We start from the raw sequence: 24,786 nt of genomic DNA, 5'->3' as shown, positions 1-24,786 counted from the left end.
ATGCAAATTAACCCGACAAAGATGGCGGGTTAATTTGCATACACAGGTGCCAGGTGGAGAGCAGAGTGGGAGAGCCAGCGGAGAGTGGAGCAACTTGGGGAACTTGGCTCCTCAAGCCACCAGACAGAGAGCAGAGAGGGAGAGCTGGTGGATTGGAGGACTTGGCAGAGCGGGAGGCCATGGGACAGAGACAGATCAGGAAGGGAAAACCAAGAGCGCAGGGAGCACCAGGAATTCTGGAATAGTAGTTCTGGTGGCAGCCCCAGGACCGGAAGCAGAAGCCCAGAGCTTGGGGAGCATCAGGAATGCTGGGAATCATAGTTCTGGTGGCAGATGGATCTCCTAGACCAGTGGTCCGCTTGCGAGCTGCGGTTTGCCGCTCTGTTGACTGATGAGTTTGCCGACCTGTTGACTGATGAGTTTGCCGACCACTGTCCTAGACACTAGAGCAAAGTGAGCCTGGAGCAAGTTACTTTTGCGGTGGGGGATGGAGGGAAAGCAAAGGTGAGAGACATAAGTAAAGTCAGAGTGTCTAGGAAAAATTAAAGGGAAGATATCCTAAAACTTCCAGGAAATCTCCACCAATGAAACAAAGAAAAAAAATTTCCTCTATTATTCTGTGAGCAACAAACCAAACTGGGTTGGGGTCTCAGACAATTCGCTCATATGGTTGCAAAGACAGAAACTCCCGGATTGGGGAGGGCTCCTCTGAGGGCTCCCAGATTGGAGAGGGTGCAGGTCGGGCTGAGGGACCCACCCCCAGTGCACGAATCTTCGTGCACCGGGCCCCTAGTAGAGTAATAAAGGGCCAGACCATGTGGGGCCCCAAAGACTGTAGTGGCACTTTGCATTTTATTTTGAGATGGAAAGCCATTGCAAGGTTTTGAGCAGAGAAGTGATTTATCCTTTGATTTAGATTTTAAAAGGATCAACAGGAATGCTGGGTAGAGAATAGATTGGAGACAAGAGTAGAAGGAACACGTGTCCACATGCTTGGCAGTACTAGATGTTGAGGATATCAGGATGAATCAAATGGTTCCTGTGTTCGAGGGGCTGACAGTGTACTAGCTGAGAATACAAGCAAAAAGATCACTGTGGTATACTGTGACCAGTGGAAAAGAAAAAGGTGCCTTGGGCCCTAGCTGGTTTGGCTCAGTGGATAGAGCGTCAGCCTGCGGACTGAAGGGTCCCAGGTTCGATTCTGGTCAAGGGCAAATGCTCGGGTTGTGGGCTTGATTCCCAGTAGGGACCTTACAGGAGGCAGCCAATCAATGATCCCCTTGCATCATTGATGCTTCTATCTCACTCTCCCTTCCTATCTGAAATCAATAAAAAAATATATATTTTTAAAAAAAGGTGCCTTGGGATTGCACAGGAGGATGCCTGATTTAAACTGGCATGTGAGCCTGACCCGAAAAAATGGAGGACCCTAATCTATACCTGGCCATTCTATACCTGAGCTTTGGGGTTCTTAGTAGGACCACATAAACGGACAGTCTGCCTAATCATCAAAGATTCTACCACAGAGCAGAGGTACAGTGGATTTCAGATTATAATGAGTGCTCTCTGGAGCATTGTGGGAGAATGGTTCTAAGATGGCATCAAGGCCCAATGGGATACAGGGTAGGGGGCACTGAAGCAGTGGGGGTGATGCCCTCTTGCCAGAGAGGAGGATCAAGGTAACTTTGGTATGGACAAATAAGTACCATTCGGCTGTAGAAAAGTCTCAGTAATTTGTCCATAGGATATATTGCAGAGCATTACTGACTTTTCCCAGGAGCCAAGCAGCATAAATTAGTTGTAAAATGTATCTCTGAGGAATTAAGCAAATTGATCTGCTGCCTGGAATTATTGGATATGATCCAGTTAGAGTATGGAGGAAACCTGTAAAGTGATTTTTATTTTTGAGAGGTGATATTAAGCCATTTTGGATAATAATTAGTGCCATTTTTATTAGTGTAGAGAGTATTTTATTGGTTATTCACCTTTCTGTTTTCTATAATAGAGTGTCTAGATCACCCAAAAGTAATTTTAGTGATTATAATACAGGCTTTAAAAGAAATAGATACATTCATAATCATAGAGGGAGTTTTTTTTACACTATCTTTGTAACTGATGGAATGAAATTTAGTAAGTATATGTAAGATTTGAACAACACAGTTAATGAACTTGCTTTGCCTAACTAGACATTGCCCCTAACAACCACAGAATATACATTCTTTATATTGTATTGTTGGTTGACTTCACCCAGTGTTGGTTGACTTCACCCAGCCTTCTGGGCAAAAGCAAGTCTCAATATATTTCAGAGGACTGAAAGCCAACAGAATAGTGTTCTCTAAGTTAAACTAAAATCAATAGCAAAATGAAACTAGCAAATCTTTTCTGAATAACTCATGGGTCATAGAAGATATATTACAGTGGGAATTCAAAAAATCGAGAAAGTTTCATCAGAGTTAATATAAAAATATTGTATATCAAATTTGTGGGGCATAACGTCATACTGAGATGAAAGTTTATAGCTTTAAATGCATGTTAGGAAAAAAGAAAGACTGAAAAAAATTCAGGGATCTGAGCATCCATCTCACGAAGACAGGGAAAACGACAACCACAACAACACCCCAGCAAACTAATCCCAGAGGGAGTAGATGGACATTATAAAAGGAGAAGTTAATAAAATAGAAAAAAATACACTAGAGAACACCTACAATGCTAGCTGTTCTTTTGAAAAGACCAATGACATAAATAAGTTTGGTGAGATAAATAAGTTTCAAAAACTCGTATGTACAAGGAACCAAAATTAGGAATGAAAAAGGGAACATCACATGAGACCCTACCAATATTAAAGGTATGGTTCTTTTTTCTTTCTTTTTATGGGGAAGTTCTTGGAAAGCTTTTTCTGTTTCTTCTGGGGAAATTAGTGAGTGTTCTGTTTCTGCTGGGGTCCATTTGGTAAACTGTACTGTCCTAAGAAATGATCTATTTTATCTAGGTTTTAAAATGTATTTGCATTGAAGTATGCAGAGTAGTCTTATATTTTATATATCTTATCTTTTTTAATATTTGTGTATTTGCTCCTTTTTTCTTTGATAGAATTTGTGTGTGCTTTGTTTACTTCAGTATTTTTTATTGTGGTAAAAATAAGTAATATAAAATTGACCATATTAACCATTTTAAGTGTACTGTTCTGTGGTATTAAGTACATTTACTTTGTTGTACAACCACCACCACATTCTTCTCCAGAACGTTTTCATCTTCCAGTATTGAAATTCTATATCACTGACTAATAACTCTCCAGCTCCGCTCCTCCAGTGACTGACAACCATTATTGTACTTTCTGTTATGAATTTGACTAGTACTCTAGTTATCTCAAAAAATGGATTCAGTTTTTTTTAAGAACCAGGATTTTTATTAATTTGATCTGTTCTCTATAAACATTAATTTCTGCTTGTATCTATAATTGCTAACTTTGTGCTTTCTTTTGGTTTACTCTGTTCTCTTTCTAGCTTTTTGAGTTAGGAATATAATTCAGGTATTTACTTAAAAAATGATATAGGTGTTTAGAGCTCTGAATTTTTTTTCTGATTATTACTTAAAATTATTCTAGGGACTCTGATATGTAACATTTTCATTATTCCTACTTTTCAGAAATTTTGTGATTTGTGTACATATTCCCTTTCATTAAAGAGTTTCAGTTTTTAGCTGGAAAGACTTTTGTATTTAATTTCTAGTGTGTTTTTTTAATTTTGTAAATTTTATTGATACTGATATAGAAAAGTCTACCGATCAGAAATCGAGAGCTTGGTGAAATTTCACAAAATGCATTTACCTGTGAAACTAGCACCCAGAAGTTAACAGTGCCCGCTTTGAGTCATGATCACCCCACTCTCAAAGGGCAACTTATGTGGACTTCTAACATTGATAAGTTTTGCCCGATTTTGAATTTAGATCATTATTACATATGGTTTTGTGTTTAGATCTTTTGTTCAACAATTTTGTTAAATTCATACATGTTGTTGCAAGTACTCATGTCATTCATTCTTTTGCTGTATAATATTTCATTGGGTGATTATACAGTTCTTTTGTATAATCTCTCCTTTGGTGGGTATTTATATTGTTTCCAGTGTTTTTTATTTCTAGTTTTTTCCCCATTGTAATTAGAGGATATTGGTTGCAACATTTCTGTTTTATATTAATGATTTCGTTGTGCCTTAATATAGAATATTTTTTTATGTTTGTTCATTATTAGAGTATAGTGTTCAATATATGTCCAAAAAACCTTACTAGTTATATTGTTAGATCATTTATGTCTTTACTTAAACCTTACTAGTTATATTGTTAGATCATTTATGTCTTTACTTAATTCTCCCCCCCCCCCCCCTTGAATTCTCATGCTGAGTGGTGTGTGTGTCTTATTTATAGTGAATTTCTATTTATTTATTCTTGGATTGACTATAGTTTCTATTTTTGGTTTATAGATATTAACTTATTTTTCATTGTGAAATAGAGCTTTTAGCATTTGTCTGTTGAATACTTTTTGCTTAAATTTTATTTTGTCTGGTATGATTGCAACCTAATTGTTCCATTTGCATGATAAGTATTTATTCATCCCTTTATTTTTAGCCTTTTTGAATCAGTGCATTTTAAGTATGTCCTATGTATACTGCATAGAGTTGGACTTTGCTCTCTAAGCAAGTTTGAAAATCATTAAATAGGCAAGTTAAGTTCATTCACATTGTTAGATCTGATATGTTTGTTTTCTCTTTTGTCATTTTCAATTACTATCTGTATTATACTTACTATGCTTATTATTAGGTGTGTTTTACTTGAGTTAAAAAATACTTCTTTTGAAATGTAGGAAGGACTAAATTTTTCAGTGATTACATTTCCCTTATATACTTCGTTAGCGCCTTTAATCCTCCTCCCATTTTTAAACCTATCCTTTTAATATCAGCAGCTGTCAGTCTTTGGTTCTCACCTATTACTCATACAATACTCAGTGATTTTGTTTTCTCTTTTCTCTCTTCCTGTTATTTTAGTTGTATTTTTCTGCTTTGTCAGAACAGGTTTACATACTGTTCTTTTTCCATAAGCCCAGTCTTGTTTTTAATTCTGCAATTAAATACATAAACTGTTTACTTATTCATTAGTCCTTTTGCTTAAATTTCTTCAGTCATCCATTGCTTAAATGGAATTAATGCCCTCATGCATCTATTGAAGATAGCGGATTAACATCTTTCCTATGCATCTAGAATTCTATCACTTGTGTATCCTTGGGAAAACTGAGGAAATAGTTATTCAGATAATTTTCTGTGTCTGTAATTCAGATGCTGAGCTGAGTTGAGAAAGGTGATTAGAATCCTTAGGAAGGGTGAATGTGTAAGTGTTTTTAGAGTGCCTGCTTATTCAAGTATTTTTTTAAATGGCTTTGATAGCTTGATATAAAATCCTTGTTTTCACTTCTTTTCTAAGTTTCTTAAAAATAATTTTCTACTTTTGTCTTGCTTTTTATTTTAATTCTCACGAGGATATGTTTACTGATTTTTCTTTTTTAATTTTTAGAGAGACAGAAAGGGGAGAGAGAGAGAGAGAGAGAGAGAGAGAGAGAGAGAGAGAGAGAGAGAGAGAGAGAGAGAGAGAGAGACTGAGGAAAACATTCATTAGCTGCCTCTTACACGTTCCCCAACTGGGATCAAACCTGAAGGTGCCCCTAAGCACGTGCCCCCGCTGGTAATCGAACCTGTGGCTTTTTGTTGTATGGGATAATGCTCCAACCAACTGAGCCACACTGGTCAGGACTATATGTTGTTTTACTAAGTTGATGCCAGTCTGATTCTCTGTTCTTGTAAGTTATTTCATCTTTTAGCCTGGAGGCCTGAGGATCTTTTCTGTATCATTAAAGTCTTATAGCCTTTATAAGTTTGTATCCTTTTAAAAAAAAATATTTTATTGCTTTTTTACAGAGAGGAAGGGAGAGGGATAGAGAGTTAGAAACATCGATGAGAGAGAAACATTGATCAGCTGCCTCCTTCACACCTCCTACTGGGGATGTGTCCGCAACCAAGGTACATGCCCTTGACTGGAATCAAACCTGGGACCTTTCAATCTGCAGGCTGACGCTCTATCCACTGAGCCAAACCGGTTAGGGCGTATAAGTTTGTATCCTTATACTCTGTTCCTGATAAGTTTTCCCCAGCTGGCTCTTTAAAGATGTAGTTTAAATTTTCTTTTATTTCCAGAAAGTTTTCTTGGATTACTGTTTTAAATAATATCCCATTGTTTTGAATATGTTCTTCCAGAGTCTTGTATGTATGCGCCTTGGAGTAAGTTTATCCACATATATGAATGGTTGACCTTCTTTGACTGTCTTCTAAAAGTAACTTCCCTTTCTCCTGCTTACTTCTTTATCTTTTTCTTTTGGTTGTTTTCTTGCTTTTCCTCAAGGCCTTTCATTAAATTTTCATTTATTAAGTTTATTCTCCTTTGGGCACCTTTTTACTTAATCTTGATTTCTGATAGGATTTTTTTTCTATTTCCTAAGTTAAATCTACTTTGTACTATTTCTTCCTTTTTTCCTCCACTTCTGTTCTTAGTTTCTTACACGTTTCCTACATGCTTGTTTGAGGATATTTAGTTTCGAGTGTTCTGTCACAGTTTTCTTTAGTTTTATGGTTGCTTTGGTTGGAGAAGTTTTACTAGCTGAAATGCTATGTTCTCTGTTTTTTTAAATAGTAGTTTCATGTGGATGTGGGTTTTATTTATTTACATAGGTTTTTGAACACCTATTTTTTGTGTAGTAGGTTATCTAGTTGGAGAGCTCTCTTTCCAGTCCTGTCTTCTTCTGTGCAGTTTCTTTAATGGATGATGTTGGTTTTGGGGAGTAGATGGCATGTCTTATTTTGCTTTCATTTATGTGGATCCTTATTTTTTCTCTTATTTGCTACTTTCCCTTTCTGCCATGTCTCCAAGGGGCGCCACTCATTCTCTAAATATCAGGCTCTGTCTCACAAGCATTGCTTCTCTAAGTCTACAACTTCTGGTTCTACTTGCTTTCAAACCCCTTTTCTTTAGCCAGTTATGGGAACTACCAAGTCTTGATCTGTGTTCAGTGGTTTAAATTTTTCTTTATTTTGAGGGAGGTTGTAGTCATTTGTCTTCAGCATTTCTCTCTGTGTTTTACAGAACCTCTCATCTCTCCTCCCCTTGTTCTCTACCCATAGGCTTGCAGTGGTGTATGGTGGAAGCTCTGTTGGAATTCAGTTTACTTCTCTACTTATAGGTAATTTGAAGGCTGTTGTATTCTGCCCCCTACTAATGTTTGAAGGCATGAGTTATAAGTGTTGTTTTTTTTTTCTTTCCATATAGATACATAAATGTTTTAGAAGAAGGATGTATGGTCAAATTTGAAATATGGTGGGTAAAATCTTCGAAGCCTGGAGGTCTTGATAGGTCCACATAATCTTAAGGTTAAATATTGTAAAGTGTTTGTTATAAGATAAAAATTATAAGACAGTCTCCTTCATGAACATACTTGCAAAAATCCTAAAAAACAACATTTAAATCTATAAACATAAAAGGATAATATAGCATGAAAAATTTGCATTTATTCTAGAATGCAAGGTTGGATTAACATTTAAAATCAAATATTTTGCCATATTAATGAAGAAGAAAAAGCATACAGTTATTAGATGGAGAAAACACTAAAATTTAACAGCTATTCATGATGAAAAACTCAAGCAAACTAGTAAAGAATAGTCTTAGGAAGATGAAAATGATGAGATACTATCTTCTGCAATTGGGAATGAGATAAGGATTCTTGTTATTACCACAATATGCTGTAAGTTCTAGCCAGTGCAGTAAGATTTAAAAAAAAGAAAAAAAAGTTATAAGAATTGGAAGACAAGAAAAAATTCAACATATGCAGGCAGTGCTCTTGTGTATATAGGATCATCCAAAAGAATCCAATATATGTAAAGTTGTTAGACTTAAGCAGTGAATTTAGTATAGTTGCTGAATTCTCTGTATCAATGAACAATTAGAAAATGAAATGAATAAAGTTCCTATTTATAATGATATTGAAAATCCAAACATATAGGAATGAACTAGTAAGAAATTTGCAATACATTTACATAGGAAACCATAATTTATTAGAGAATTTAAGGAAAAGGTAAATAAAGAAGGAACAGATCATGTTCATGGAATGAAAGGCTGACTATTATAGAGATGTTATTTCTCCCTAAATTGATCCATAGATTCTGTCCAATCCAGTCCATAACCTGAAAAGTTTTGGGGAATGGAAATTGACCTATTTGTTTCTAAAATTTATATGGAAATGTAGAGGGTCAAGAATATCAAGAACCTCTTGAAGAACAACAAGGTGGCAGGACTTACCAGATATTAAGAGTTATTAAAAAGTCAGTATTCAAGACAGTGTGATATTGGCATAAGGGTAGGCAAATAAATTAGTGAAACTGAATAGAAAACCTTGAAACAGACCCACACATATGTAGACATTTGGTATGTTTAAATGCAAAATAGTCTGGAAAGGATGTTCTTTTTAATTTTATTTTTCAGTTACAGTTAATATTACATTAGTTTCAGGTGTACATTATAGTGGTTAGACAATCCTATACTTTATAAAGCTACCACCAGCATGTAAGGCCTTACCACGCTGAACATGCCTGATCTAAGATAGTCTTTTTGATAATTGGTGTGAGATCCCTGAAATGGATATCTATAAATGACATTTGACCTCTAATTTATGCACAAAAATCAATTCCAGATACACTAAAGACCTAAAGGTGAAAGGTTAAAAAAAAAGGATAGCTTTATGGCATAAGACTATGGGAAAGATTCTTAAACAGGACATAGAAAGCCCTGACCATAAATAAATAGATGTTAAATTGAACTAAATTAATAGGAAGAACTTCTGTTTATTAAAACATTCATTAAGAGTAGAAAAGTAACCCATAGACTGAAAGAGAATGTTTGAATCACATGTAAACTGACATGTGTCCTACCTAGAAAGTTTAAGGATCGAGCTGAAAACAAAAAGGTCAGATAATACAATTAAAAGATGGGTAAGAGACTTATACAAGTACTTTATCAAAGTACTAGAGGCCCGGTGCACGAAATTCGTGCACAGGTGAGGACCCTAGGCCTGGCTGGTGATCAGGGCAGATCAGGGCCGGGCTGATCGGGGTCTGCCAGCCAGGGGGAAGGACGGGGCGTGGGATGTTGGCCGCCGACCCCGAGGAGGGAGTTGGCTCTCGGTCCCTCAGGAAAGGGGCTGCGTCCGCTGCAATCCACCCCCAGTTCCCCATCCCACTCCGGGGCCTGCCAGCTGGGGGGGAGGGGCTGCGGGAGGTTGGCCAGTGGGGGGAGGTTGGCTGTGGGAGCGCACTGAACACCAGGGGGCAGCTCCTGTGTTGAGCGTCTGCCCCTGGTGGTCAGTGTGCATCATAGTGACTGGTCGTTCAGTTGTTTCGGTCGTTTGGTTGTAATGGTCGCTTAGGCTTTTATATATATAGATAGATATACAAATGGTCCATGAACAAATGAAAAGAAGCTTAAACTATTCATAATGAGGAAAGTGCAATTTGAAATAGTAATGAGAGATAACCACATAATCATCAGATTGGCTAAAATTGAAGACTGGCATTCTGTAATTTGGAGAAGGTGGAAAACCAGAAACTCATATACCTGGCAGGTGGGAGTATAAATTGGTAGATGCATGTTGAAGTATTATTGGGCATTGTTAAGATACACATAACCTGTGAATCAGAATCTCTTCTAGGTATACACTCAACAGAAATGCATGCCTGATTGTACACTTACGGTGGTGTTCACAGCAACATTATTTGTAATAGCCCCTTTTGGAAACCCAATGTTCATCAATAGAATAATTAAATAAATTGTGGTGTACACTGTTCAGTGATAGACATGAAAAAACTTCAGTAACACTAATACTAGTAATATCACAAACTTAATGTTGAGCAAAAGATGCTAGACATAGAATCCATACTGTAAGGTTTCATTTCAGTAAAATTAAAAAGTGGGTGTTAGGAGTGAGGAAAATGATTATCTTTAGGGAGAAGAAGGGATTTATAACTGAGGGGCACTTCTGAGGGTGTGACAGTACCCTATTTCCTGGGCTGGTCACTTTGTGATAATTCTTCAAGCCATACATTTTTGGGCTGTGAACTTTTTTGCATTGTGTAATACTTCCAAGAAAAGTTTTAAAAATTTAAGTAGAATAAGGAAGGAGGTATTTGAATCTATTATAAATGTTCTTGTGTGTAATATTTTAAAAATCCCTTTTTTCACTTTGGCAATCTGGAATTTAGTAGCTGAATATATTTTATATATTACATTCATACTAAACTTTGGATTAACTCTCCTTTTTAGCTAGTGTCTAGTTTTTTTATTTGATTCATTTTTAAATGTTAATTTTTTTAGTGAAAATCAACTTAGTTTTTTAGCAAGTTTTCAAACCCTCTCTCCCCATCAGTTCTAAATTGTCCAGCCTTCAGTGGAAGTCCTACCGACTCTGTAAAGCCTTTGACAGCTTCAGACCTCACTAGTCTTCCTTTCTTCTGTACTCCATCCCAGCAGACGCTAAGTGTGGTCTGGGGACTCCTGGAGGTCTTCAGGGCCTTTTCAGGTTTCAGGAAGGTCACACTTATTTTCATGATTATACTGATACATTACCTGCCCTTTTTATTCTGATTTCTCTCAGCATACAGTGCCATTTTTCAGAGGCCACATGACAGAACCACAGTTACCTGAAAGGACTGTTAAACACTCCTTTTTCTGAGTAGATGTCTGTTTGAGGCTGAATTGTCTTCATATACTGCAATCAAAACAACATAATTATGGCAGATTGAATTCAGAAAGCAGATATGAAAATCTAGCTGTCTTAAGCCAGACAGTAAAGAAACTTACAAAAATATAATAGTGCCAATAATTTTTTTATTTTCAGAAATATAATTATTTTCCTTTAAAATATATTTAATACCGGAGTTGATTTTGTCTTTTTCAATTATTTAATAAGTATTTAAAACATTTCTGTCTCAATTTATAGTAGGGTAAATATCTTCTATACTAATAAAAGGGTAATATGCTAATTAGACTGGATAGACTGGACGTCTTCCGGACGTTCTACTGGACAAAGCTGCAGTGGCTGCGAGGGCCGAGGAGTGGGGCGCTGGGGGCGGCGCCTTCCCCTGATCAGCCCGGTCGCCTCCCACAGAGGGAGGCCAGACTGTGGCCTATGCCGTCAGTAGGACATCCCCTGAGGGCTCCTGGACTGTGAGAGGGCGCAGGCCAGGCTGAGGGCCCCCTCCCTCCCCCAGTGCACGAATTTCCATGCACTGGGCCTCTAGTTGATAAATATAACTCAGGGACTATATAGCTCTTTGGGGTTTCAAATTGTAAGAGGTCCTGAACAAAATTTGAGGATTGTTGCTTCATAAAACAGTGGTTCACCTGTGGAGTTTTTATAAAGCTGGTGTCTGTGTCCAAGTCCCAGAAATTGTGATTTAATTGGTCTGGGGGTGTTGCATAGGCTTTGAAAATTTAAAGCAATCTCTAGATGATTGAAACTCAGTAGTTTCCAAATTTGCACAAAAGAATCACCTGGGGAACCTACATTTCATTTTTGATGATTTCTGTTATGTAGAAAAACAATGGCTTTTTCCCCCTTTTTATTGAATGTATTGGGGTGACACTGGTTAACAAAATTATATAGGTTTCAGGTGCACAATTCTTCAGCACATTATCTGTACACTGTATTGTGTGTTCACCACCCCAAGTCAAGTCTCCGTCCATTGATGTGTGAGAGAAACATCAATTGGACTCCTCTCGTACCTGCCCTGACCAGGAATTGAACCACAGCCTTTTGGTGTATGGGATGATGCTCCAAACCCCCTAGCCACACGACCAGGGCTGGGGCTATTTTTTGAATGTTAAACTAATATTTAGTCTCTGAAAACAAAAAGATAGAAACTAGATTAAAATACAAAAGTAAATAAAATATCCAAGCTAGAGAAGGGGAAGGATGGTGGTGATTCATTATAAGCAAATTATTTAATTATTTAATTATAATATTTTTTAAAAAATTTTTTTATTGAGTAATTTTGCATGGTATACAAAAATTCAATTACTTTAATATTTCATTGAGTATATAGGTGAATAGTCTGGTTCCAGACAGATGTTAAATTGAAATGCCAAGGATGGGAAATAAGGTTAAAAATAACTGTTCTCGCCCTAGCTGGTTTGGCTCATTGGATACAGCGTCGGCCTGCGGACTGAAGGGTCCCAGGTTCAATTCCAGACAAGAGCACGTGTCTGGGTTGCAGGCTCGATCCCCAGTACAGGGCGTGCAGGAGGCAGTTGATCAGTGATTCTCTCATCATTGATGTTTCTATCTCTTTCTCCCTCTCCCTTCCTCTCTGAAATCAATAAAAATATATTAAAAAAATAATTGTTCTCTTTTACTGAGGAGACATTTATATTTTGGGTTCTGTAGCTATAACAAAATCTCACATACATTGTCACCTTGACAATTTTACCATTATTATTTTTTTGCCTCTCTGAATTCCTGAAAGAAAAAAAGGAAAGAAAAACAAGATTTTCTTTGCACCCCTCCCCCCCAACTCCCGACCCCTATGGACGTGATATTATATATATCTATATATATATCTATACACACACACGCACACGCACACACACACGCACACATATACATATGCATATATCTTTGTGATGACCCTTTTCCACTTGGAGACGGAACTTCTAATGTACTGTGAACACTGATTATGTTTGGGCATCAGAAATAAGTGAATTGCCGAAGGAAATGAATGAATGAGTCCAGAAAAAATGAAACTGAGTCATGCTGAAAAACAGATGCTTTCTAGAATGGCTGTATTTCTGAAACCTTGATGCTGAAAATTGGAGATGCCTGCTTTTCCAGTAATTTTTTACTGTGTTTTTGCCTTTCTAATACAAAAATTTCATTTAAAAATAACCTCTTAAACTTTTCCTTTTAGAAGAGTATTAGGATAGACTCATGAATATGAATGTGTCCAAAAATTGGCTTTCATGGTTTCCCCCCCTCAGAAGTGCTGTAGCATAATGTAGTTTAAAAATATGTGTAGTTTTCCATTTCCATCAGGAACGACTGAAAGAATCTTAATGAATACTACGACACTTACAATGGGCTTTGTATAAAACCAGCCAAGCATTAGGTTCATATTATTTTGTAGGTCCAATTACATTCAAATTTCTAATTGCTGAAGTGTTGGATTTCATATATTGTATTTTGGTGCTTGTTAATCCCCCATACCTCCCAAATCTAGTGTCAGTCTTAAATTATTTCTGGTAAATTTTGAATTCCTTTTCTTCTTTCTTTTTCAAAGATTATGTTTGTTTTGCAGGCATTGGTTGTTGATGAAATGAGGAACCTTTAACCCTTATCTGGATAGATGGAATGTAATTTCTGTCCCTAAATTGAGTAGAATTTGATTTATTCTAGTATTCACATTAAAGTATTAAAATAATAATATTTAGCAAATTTTATTTAAATTTAAGTTCCCAGAATTTTTGAAGTGGTAGGGATATGAACAATTAACTAGTTAGACCACTGACTGCCTAGGAACCCAGAGCAGTTTGAGTTGACCATAGCAATTTTATCTATCTGTTCCGTTCCCTATCCCCTAAAAGCAGACACAATAAATGCTGTATCTCCTAAGGTTATATTTTATTTATTTTTATTCAGATTTTTAAATTGATTTTTAGAGAGAGAGGAAAAGAGAGGGAGAAAGAGAAAAAAAAACCACATTGATGCAAGAGAGAAACATCAGTTGGCTGCCTCTTGCATGTCCACCTCACTGGGGAATGAGCCTGCAACCCGGGCATGTACCCCAATAGGGAACTGAACCGGCAACCTTTCGGTGCACAGGATGATGCCCAACCAACTGAGCCACACTGGCCAGGGCCTGAAGTTATATTTTAAGGCTGTCTCTCTGGTTATAGAGTATTGGAGTTAAGTCTAGAATAGTTTTATAACTTTTAAGTCATTAATATATTCTTGCTGTTGTATATAAATTGCTTCAATTTTCTTAATTTGCTATTTTTCCTTTTTGATGAGATTTCCCATATATGTAGGTATGTATTTAATAGGCTTTTTGCTCCGAGTTTAACTTTTGCTGATGATTGCTACTTTTGGAAGGAAAATAAGGATAAACTTCACAAATTCCTGTTGTGGTAGAAGGAAGCAATAGGAAATGGGTTAGCTCCCTGGTCAGCAAACTGCGGCTCGCAAGCCACATGCAGCTCTTTGGTCCCTTGAGTGTGGCTCTTCCACAAAATACCACGGCCTGGGCAAGTCTATTTTGAAGAAGTGGCGTTAGAAGAAGTTTAAGTTTAAAAAATTTGGCTCTCAAAAGAAATTTCAATCGTTGTACTGTTGATATTTGGCTCTGCTGACTAATGAGTTTGCTGACCACTGGGTTAGCTGTTCATGTCAGAAAAGTTCAGAGAGTAACCATGAGTGACTTTTCAAGTTTCAGACAAGTCAGGAAGAGAAATCAGTTGGAAGCCTTCTACTCTTGTTCCAACCAGAGCCACTCTCTTCTAGCTGCTTGGAGTTCCAATGAAAATTTTATTAAAACAAACAAAACAGTTACAGAACCACTGCTTTGTGGGTAAGGGGTCTCAAGTTACCTCAGTGGAAGACAATTAGAACCACTTGGCTTTTGCTTTTAATGATTGTCTCCTAGAGATTTTTTCCTTGATAATCATTTGCTACAAACTAGGCTTTCTATCAAAAGAACAGAAGAGGCCATTTGCCATACAAAGTAGTCCCTCCTTATCCTAGGGGGATGCATTCTAAGACCCCTAGAGGATGTCTGAAATTCTATATATACTATATTTTTTCTTACACATACATACCTATGATAAAGTTTATACATTAGGCACAGTAAGAGATTAACAACAATCCTATATAATAAAATAGTAATATGCAAATTGACCATCATTCCAACACAAGATGGCCACCCCCATGTGGACACAAGATGGCTGCCACAAGATGGCTGGCAGGGGAGGGCAGTTAGGGGCAACTAGGCCTGCAGGGGAGGGCAGTTGTGGGCGATCAGGTCAGCAGGGGAGGACAGTTGGAAGGGACCAGGCCTGCAAGGGAGGGCAGTTAGGGGTGACCAGGCCGGCAGAGGAGGGCAGTTAGGGGTGACCAGTCTGGCAGGGGAGGACAGTTAGGGGTGACCAGGCCGACAGGGGAGCACAGTTAGGGGCAATTGGGCCGGCAGGGGAGCCGTTAGGCATCAATCAGGCTGGTAGGGGAGTGGTTAGGCGGTGATCAGGCTGGCAGGCAGAAGTGGTTAGGGGCAATCAGGCAGGCAGGTAGGCGAGCGGTTGGGAGCCAGCAGTCCTGGATTGTGAAAGGGATGTCCGACTGCCCATTTAGGCCCGATCCCGGTCTAAGGTGTAGGTTGGGCTGAGGGACACCCCCCCTCCCGTGCACGAATTTCATGCACTGGGCCTCTAGTAACTAGTAAAATAGAGCAGTTATAAAAATGTACTGTAATAAAAATGCAAATGTGGCATCTCTCTTTCAGAATATTGTATTGTACTCACCTTTTCACTTAAAGAAGCACTTTATGGCTTTACTTCGGCATAATCGAATTGTCAGCATCACTACTCATATGCTTTGAGGTCAGTATTTAGTAAAATAAGGGTTACTTAAATATAAAGCTCTGTGATACCATGACAGTTGATGTGATAACTGAGATGGGCGGGAGCATATATAGTTTGAAGACACAGAACAAAGGGAGTAGGATGGCCTGAAATTTTATCATGCTACTCAGAACCTTGGGCAATTTCAAATATTATATGAATTGTTTCTGGAATTTTCCATTTAATATTTTCAGATGGTAGTTGAAATCATGGAGAGTGAAACTGTGAGTAACGGGGGACTATGATATTGAAGAAAGAGGAACATGCCGTGGTGATTGTTTAGCTTTTGCTTTGAAATAATGTTAGCAGGTGTGGATGGCTGACCTTGCTCTTGGGTCCTAGAATCAGGAATAAAGGCACTTTCTTTGAATAGTTGGTAGATTTGTGGTTTGCAGACCCTGAATTCTGTAATACCTTAGATTCCCCTTTACAAGTTCTTGGGCCAAATTTGCAGTTCACCTGAAGAAGGTTATTTAAGTCTTTAAAAGACGCCTCTTGCACTTGTCTCATTTCTAGCTCATTAAATGTTTCTATTCTTTTTTTTTTACCTACTTCCAACAAAATACTATCTTTGTGGAACACAATGGGATGTACATAAATGTAGTCATATGTGGATGATCCTGAATGGACCTACTTCTGTGATGATTGATTTCCTCAGGACTAGATGAGACATAATGGCAACCCTGTCAAGAGTAGGGGCTTTGGGCCCAGACCGATTTCTTTTCAAATCATGGCTTTGCCATTTATGAACTGTATGGTTTGGAGGGCATTTCTTAACTTCTGTGAGCCTTGATTTCCTCATGTAAGAAAACCATGTCTACCCCCCCGAGTTATTGTAAGGAGTAAAGGAGGTCACTTAAGTAAGAAATACAGGGTTGAGCACTGTACTGAGAATAGAAAATTGCCCAGTAATTGGCAGAATGAAGAGCAACAGTATCAAGACAATTCCTAAGAAAACTTCAGATCTGTGTGTGTGTGTTCTGAGACCACCTTCGAAAGAGAGGGGAAAAACAACCTAGATGTCTTTTTAAACTATCAACATGTCTTCTAATAGGGTAGATACCTTGAGAACATAATTAATCAATAAGGAAGAGGATGATAGGCACCTCTATGGATGTTGAAAATGGGGCTGAAAGAAATTAGTGTTAAGTTAGAAGTTTGAAGCCTGGAGTCTTAGTGAAAGAGAATAACAACTAAGGTAAAGTGCAGATAATGTGTCCGTTTTCATAACAGTGCATGTTTGTATAATGATTTTGGTATTAAGTGTCTTAATTATATCATCACATTTGATGCTTACAGCAAATCCTGTTATGGTAGCTTATTAAAATGATCCTGGTTTGCCTTGGGGCAGGTTCCAAAGGCAATTGGGAGCAAGCAAGGATCAGAAATAGTGGAATTATTTTCCTTAGTGGGTGAGACAGACAAGTTCACATGGACACACATAATCATTGCATAAAGCTGGTTCTAGAATTCCTTATGGTAGTACTAGAGGCCTAGCATATGAAATTGTGTGCAGGTAGGGTCCCTAGGCTTAGACTGCGATCAGGGCCATCTTCCGCCTGCTCGCCAGTCCCCAGTCCCGCCCCGCCGCCGACACCCACCCTGGTTCCCTGTTCGCCATCCAGCAATCAGAGCCTGTGGGCCAGGGGGAGAGGCCAAGAGGTCGGCCGTTCTGCCTGCTTGCCAGTCCCCAGTCCCACCCGGCCGCTGACACCCACCCTGGTTTCCCGTGGTTCCCCATTGGCCATCCAGCAATCAGAGCCTGTGGGCTGGGGGGAGGGACTGAGAGGTGGTCAGTGCACCTCATAGCGACTGGTTGATCAGTCGTCTGGTCGCTATGTCATTATGGTCGTTATGTCGTTATGGGCGCTGGCCTTTTATTATATAGGATAGGGCTCTTTTTCCAGAACAGGCTTTGTTACTCTGTCTGCTCCCCAAACTGGAGTAAAGGTGCAGAACCCTTCACAGTTAGTCAGAGTAGGCAAACGTTAGTGAAGCCAGACCCCAGGGATCCTTAAACCCAAGCAGCAGTTCTTTTCTTGCTAGGTGGTATTTTCATTGAACATTCCTTAGTATATTGAAAGTCATTTATTTTTTAAATTATGAATTTGATTATAGTTCTTGTTTTTGTTGTTTCTTTTAACAATTTTTTTAGAAAAGTATACCTGAACACATTTCTATGGGGTTTGGACTTTCTTGAAATTACCCTTCTGTATTACATTTGTAGAGCAGCTGTTTCCCCTTTCTTACAGCCTGGATGGTCTTTAAAGCCACTCTAGCTTTGTTAGTCTGTGCTCTTGTGATGGCACTGCTATGTAAAGACCGTTTCAGTCTCCTCAGATAGCCATAGCAGACAGTAATAGGAGTCAGGGTTATGGTTGCCACTTAAGTAGGCCAGAAAGCTTGGGAGTGCCGAAGCCAGAAGACTCACCAGAGGAGTGAACTGCCCCCAAAGGTCCTTAAAACTCATTTCAGGGGAAAATATTTAGCCTCAACTCATTGAATCTGTGACCTCCTTGTAAGATACTACATTTAAAAAAAACACAACTTTTATTGTTGGTCTTTTAAAAAATATATATGTATTTATTGATTTCAGAGAGGAAGGGAGAGAGAGATAGAAACATCAATGATGAGAGAGAATCATTGATCGGCTGCCTCCTGCATGCCTCCTGGGAATGGAGCCCGCAATCCGGGCATGTGCCCTGACCAGGAATTGAACCATGACCTCTTGGTTAATAGGTCAATGCTCAACCACTGAGCCACCCTGACTGGGCGTAAGATACTGCATTTTCCCCTAATGTTTACTTAAACCCCTTTTAAATGGTACCCTTGGTACTCTCTTAACGACCCCCAAATAAAAAGACACACTTTGTTTTGCTGGATTATGGAGTCCAGTAAGCTTTATAACAAAGGAATTTCTGTAGGTGCCTCTTTTTCTCTCTGTCAGAGATTAATCACTTAGTTGTAAGGGATCAGTAAATTAACAGAATGTTGGAGCCTTATCCTACTGCTTGTTCTTGGGGGCTGACTGATTTCTGCTGGAACACAAATGAAACACCTCAGGTTTTTCAAGATCTTAACTATAAAAGTCCCCAACTGTGGCAAAGGAGTGTGTCTTCTTATTAATTCTGGGAAATGCTTGCCAAGAGTACTTTTCTATAGTGTTTATTTTTAGAGTAAAAGCATGACTTTCATTTTAGTACTAAGCAGTGAACATAATCCTACCTAATAAAGAGGGAATATGCTAATTGACCATCACTCCGTCACAAAGATGGCTGCACCCACAGCTGAGGCCAAGTTCCCTTAAGGAGTCTTAATGAGCAATCAGCAGGGACCTGAGGCTACACCGTCCTCCGCCCCCATGGGGCTTGACAGGGGACCTCAGGCCTCGCCCCCTGTCCTGGCACCAGGCCAGGGGACCTTAGGCCATGACCCCCGCCCCGGTGCCAGGCCAAAGGACCTGAGGCCATGCCCCCCGCCTGGCGGAGCTTGATGGGAGACCTCAAGGTGCGCTTCCCGTCCTGGTGCTGGGCTAGGGGACCTCAGGCTGCTCCCCCCGCCCCAGCGCCAGGCTGGGGGACCTCAGGCCGTGTCCCCCACCAGGTGGGGCTTGACAGAGGACTTCGGGCCATGCCCCCCACCCTGGCATCATGCCGGGGGACCTCAGGCCTCACCCCCACCCCAGCACCGGGCCAGGGGACCTGAGGCTGTGCCCCCCTGCCTGGCGGGGCTTGACAGGGGACCTCAGGCCGTGCTCCCCACCCAGCGGGGCTTGACGGGGGACCTCAAGGTGCACCCCCAGTGCTGGGTCGGGGAACTCAGGCCGCGCACCCCGCTCAGCGGGGCTTGACATGGGATCTGAGGCTGCGGCCACTGCCTGGTGGCGTTTGACAAGGGTGGGACTGGCTGGGTCTGGATCTAGCCCAATCGGGGGGGTGGTGGCCCGGTCTGGGTCTCACGCGATTTTGAGGTGCATGTGGGTGGGAGGGGACTTGACTCTGGGTCCCCCTTTTAACCTTTTGCACTCTGATGTCGAGTGTGACTCGACACGGTTAGCATTAAATCCCGAGTAGAAGAAAAAAGCAAGCGAGTGCAAAGGGTTAATGTGCACGAATTTCGTGCACCGGGCCACTAGTTTAAAAATATATTTTTATTTAGTTTTAGAGAGAGAGGAAGGGAGGGAGAGAGAGAAACATTGATATGAAAGTGGAACCATGATTGGCTGCCTCCTGCACATCCCTTACTGGGGATGGAGCCCACAGCCTGGGCATGTGCCCTGACAGGGAATCAAACTGGCAACCTTTTGGTGCACAGGATGATGCCCAACTAACTCAGCCACACCAGCCAGGGAGAACATAATTTTTATGAAATAGTAGTCATAGAATCTGGGATTAATACTATTGGTCTCTGTTAATCTAATCTGTATTTGATACGTTCACTGCAGTATACTTAGAGTTCTGGTTGTTAACTAGTGGAATAATTTACAGAAATTTATTAAGGACAATTTATTGAAGCTTACTTATAATTTCATTCATTTATTTGTAATTACCAGGTAAAAAGGTGATTTATCTTTTGTTCAGTCATTTCCTTAAAATAGGAACTAGTGAAATAGTCTTCAGTTTTATGTTCACTTATCAAAGGAATATTCACAGGCAGCAAAGAAATGTGTGAGATAGCTATTCAGGAATTTTAGTTACTAGTATTTGTGTGTTTAAGGTTACCTGTAGGACAAGAGGTTTTGGAATCCCTTGCAAAGTCAGCATGGCACTGTAGAATGACTTTATAGAAAGTCATAACAGTTTCAAAGTCTTTGCAAATTAAAAAAAATGAAAATGGTTTTTACTCCTTCGTTAGTTCTGATAGGTCATGCTAGATGGCCAAGGGAGTGTGGGAATATTGGCATTTCATCCTCTGGGAAAAGAGAGAAGAGAGTAGGGATGGCAAATTTCCTCCTCTGAATCAGAAATTCTATCATAGAATATATAATGGAATTGTCCCAAGCAGTATTGTAGAATGTAGTCTATATATATAAAAGCCTAAGTGACCTAATGACCGGTCTGCCAGTCGCTATGACACACTCAGTGCTGGAGCTGCCCCCTGGTGGTCAGTGTGCTCCCATAACCAACCTCGTGTGGCCCCTCCACCCCTCAACCAGCCTGCCCAATGACCCCGATCTGCGCCGCCGGCCAACCTCCCATGGCCCCTCCAACGGCCGGCCGGCCCTGATGGTCCCGATCGGAACCTACCCTGGCCTCTCCCGCTGGCGGGCTGGCTCACCTCCCGTGGCCCCTTTCCCCCTCTCCCCCTGGCCGGCCAGCCCGATGGCCCTGATCATGGCGGCCAACCTCCTGTGACCCCTCCTCATGGCCAGCCTCATGCGGCCCATCACCCCCCCCCCCCAGCCCACCATCCCTATGGCCCTGATGGGGCAGCCAACCTCCCATGGCCCCTCCCCCTGGCCAACCTCCTGTCGCCCCCTTTGGCCCCAATCACTGGCCAGGCTGAGGGACCCCACCCATGCTTGAATTCGTGCACTGGGCCTCTAGTACGGCAGTCGCCAATGTGGTCCGCAGACCACCAGTTGGCGACCGTTGCTCCAAAAGCTTCCTTAAACCAGCCGTCACCAACCTTTTGGACCTCGTGGACCACTGGTTGGCGACCGCTGCTCTAGTATACAGATAATGCTGCATAAAAATGTTACACTTGAAACCTATATAATTTTATTAACTAATGCCATCCCAGTACCTTTAATGAAAAACCATACATGTCAAATACTGGTAGTAAGATACAAATATTTAACTACTAATCCCCTCTCAAAGCTGAAATATGGCTCAGCCAGCATGGCTCAGTGGTTGAGCATCGACCTATGAACCAGGGATTCTCAGTCAGGGCACATGCCTGGGTTTCAGGCTTGATCCCCAGTGCGGGGCGTGCAGGAGGCAGCCAAATAATGATTCTCATCATTGAAGTTTCTCTGTCTCTCTCTCTCTCCCCACCCCCTCTCTGAAATCAATATAAATATATTAAAAAAACACCTTAAGTGTGCAATAAAAAAGTGAATGAATTCACTGGAAACTGAACTAATAGATGGAATACAAGTTAAAAAATAGCGTGGAAAGCAAAAACAGGAGAAAAACTTTAAAAAAATTGACTAAAGTAAGCCAACACATAATTATAATAAATACATTTCCATGTCCAAAAGAAAGAATGAATTGATAAGAAATTGGAGAAATATCAGATATGGCTAAAGGGGACAAAGTCCATGGGAATAAAATTATATCGTTTCGGGATCAAGATGATACTGGATTAATGATCTGAATGTAAAGCGCCGCCGTTGACATTACCCTAGGATGGAGTACCTCATTGTGCAGCTTATAAGCTATGCAGTTGTGCCTTTAGGTTTTGTGCTGAGTCACTTAGGTAGACCTATAAACTAGTTTTTAAAAACATCACATGGTGATAAGTTAGATAATTGTAATTTTGCTCTATTTGGTTAGTTATATGGGGAGATTTGAAGATTGAAACATATGTTTCAGTATGTTCCTGTTGATAACATATGTTCCTGTTGTTGATAAGCAGATATCCTTATGTATTGTTTGACTAATAAGAAATTAGATTGAAACAGGAGGTTGGTTCTTCATCTTAGAGTTTGGCATAATACCTTAGAGACAGTAGGTGCTGGTTGATTTTGGAAGCTTGGTAAGCACTCGCTGCTGAACCTGGGTGTGGACAGTCAGACCATGTATCCCAGAGGAAGCTTATTTTGAAAAAACTATTGACCTTTTTTTGCTTTACTATGTGTATATTTTGCAAAAATGAAACTGTGGCCCTAAATGCATAATGAAAGACATGGCCTTATTTTATGGCTGATTGTTTCTAATATGACTGGAGGATGGTGCTGTAGAAATCTCACCTCATAGGCATGGGCAAGAAAGGTTTTAAATGGATTTTGTTAGATGTGATTTCTTATTTTAAAACTTTCTTCTGAGTGCTTTGGGATTGTATGGAATACAGAAAGAGTGTTGTGCTTTGGGTGGTGTAGAACCTGGGTTAGAATATAATGCTCGGAAGGGACTTCATTTAATGTATAATCTTGACTTGGTTTATAGAATTTTCTGTAATGAAATAATACTTGACTTTTATTCAAGTAATTTAATATTTGGCTTCTATTGTTTTTCAATCATGCTTTGAAAGACCTTTTCCACTGTTTCTTCAGGTTCCTTAGTGGTTTCATTGTGTACATTTTTGCTATATTTAGAACTTCCTTTGGTATAAGGTTTAGGACTCAATTTGATGCTCTCCCTCCCCACCCCACCCCCCAGCCCCCCACCCCAAGTAAGTACTAAGTTGTTACAGTAGCATCGAATGAATAATCCTTACCCCAGTGATTTCAATACCACATTTATTTTATATTGAGTTTCTAGTATGTATTAGTCAATTTCTGCATTTTCTAATCTGTTCTAGCACCACATTATTTTAATTATTGTAGCTGTGTAGTGTTTTGGATTGTCAACCAGTGGTTGCTGGCACCAGTTTAATGCCAACAGGAATCCCCAATTTGGGGTGTGGTGAAGAAGGAAACATTAGTGCATACAGCTCAGTTGTGATACAACATGGCTGTGAGTACAGCATGGCTGTGGAACAGATCAGTAGTGTTACAAAACAGCATGGCTGGGAAACTGCAGGGCTGCAGGGTGGCCAGGGTTGGGGCGGCCCTGGGGTAACACCCCTCTCTGTCCAGACAGCTCTGCTCTGCTCCAGACCAGTCTGATCTGTGCCACTCTGCCCTGCTCCGGTCTGCTTCATTCTATTCCCGTGAGAAGTCTTTGGGAAAACACAATTTTTGGTAGAAAGGGAAGAAAGTGTTTTCTGAGCTGGAGAGGAGCTGACTTATGTAGAGAGAAGTCCCCGCTGATTGGTTTCATCTTCATGTAAATGAGAACTTCAAATCCTCACTGTTTGGTCCAAAAAGCACTGTTCTCATTGGTCAGAATGGAGCTGCTCTGATTGGTTGGTGAAGATTCTGGTGGGGATATAGCTGCACAGCTCTGATTAGACAGGGAAGGTCTCCGTCCTATTGGTTGAAGTGTAATTCCAAGAACTCCTTTATAAGGCTTGACTCAGCAGGAACACAGTGCAGGTAGGCTTAGTGCCGGCTTCTTTCTGAAGTGCACTTGTGTGAGAGGCCCTGTTTAGAAACGGCCCCTAGGCTCTTTATTCACTTTTTGTTTGCTAACTTATTTTTGTTTGTTAATCTTCACCTGAGGACATTTTTAGAGAGTAGACTGGAGGGAAGGAGGAAGGGGAGAGATGAAGTGGGCGGGAGGAGGAGGAGGAGGAGGAGGAGGAGGAGGAGGAGGAGGAGGAGGAGAGAAAGAGAGAGAGAGAGGAGAGAGAGAGAGAGAGAGAGAGAGAGAGAGAGAGAGATAGAGAGAGAGAGAGATGCTCTAACCGCACTGACTAGGGCACCATTTTTAAATTTGAGCCCAATTAGCCACCAGGAGCCCTTCTTGGCATCTTTATTCTCAGGGCCCACAAGTATCTGATAGGGATGCTCTGTAGTCTTCTTTCGTAGAATTACCTTGTCTATCTTTGCTTATTTTTCCATAAGAACTTTGAAATCAGCTTGTCTAGTTTCTAAGAGAATTGTTGGGAATACTTAAACCTTCCTCTATGATGAATCATGCTCTTGGGTTCTTAGAGCCCTATCTTATCCTAAGACTGGAGACTTAGTTTCTGACCAAATTCTGACATTAACTAGTTCTGTAGTAAAAATATTAGATTTATGTCTTACTATTTTAACCATATGTTAAGGTGCTTGAAAATTATTACTGTGTACTTGCATTTTTGTTTGCTTTTTTTTTTTTTTTATCTTTTCTGTCACTAGATAACAACTCTTGTAAGAATCCTCAAAAATTTTTTAGCATTGCACATTGGAGTCTTGATACTTTGAAAAGTTGGAAACAACTGAATTAGAGTTCTCTGGGCTCATTTTTTGTTCTCAAATTCAGTTCTAAATAAATAGAAGTCTATCATCAG

Source organism: Eptesicus fuscus, chromosome 7 (assembly GCF_027574615.1).
Source record: "Eptesicus fuscus isolate TK198812 chromosome 7, DD_ASM_mEF_20220401, whole genome shotgun sequence".
Classification (NCBI taxonomy): Eukaryota; Metazoa; Chordata; class Mammalia; order Chiroptera; family Vespertilionidae; genus Eptesicus; species Eptesicus fuscus.
This window is presented reverse-complemented; position numbering follows the sequence as displayed.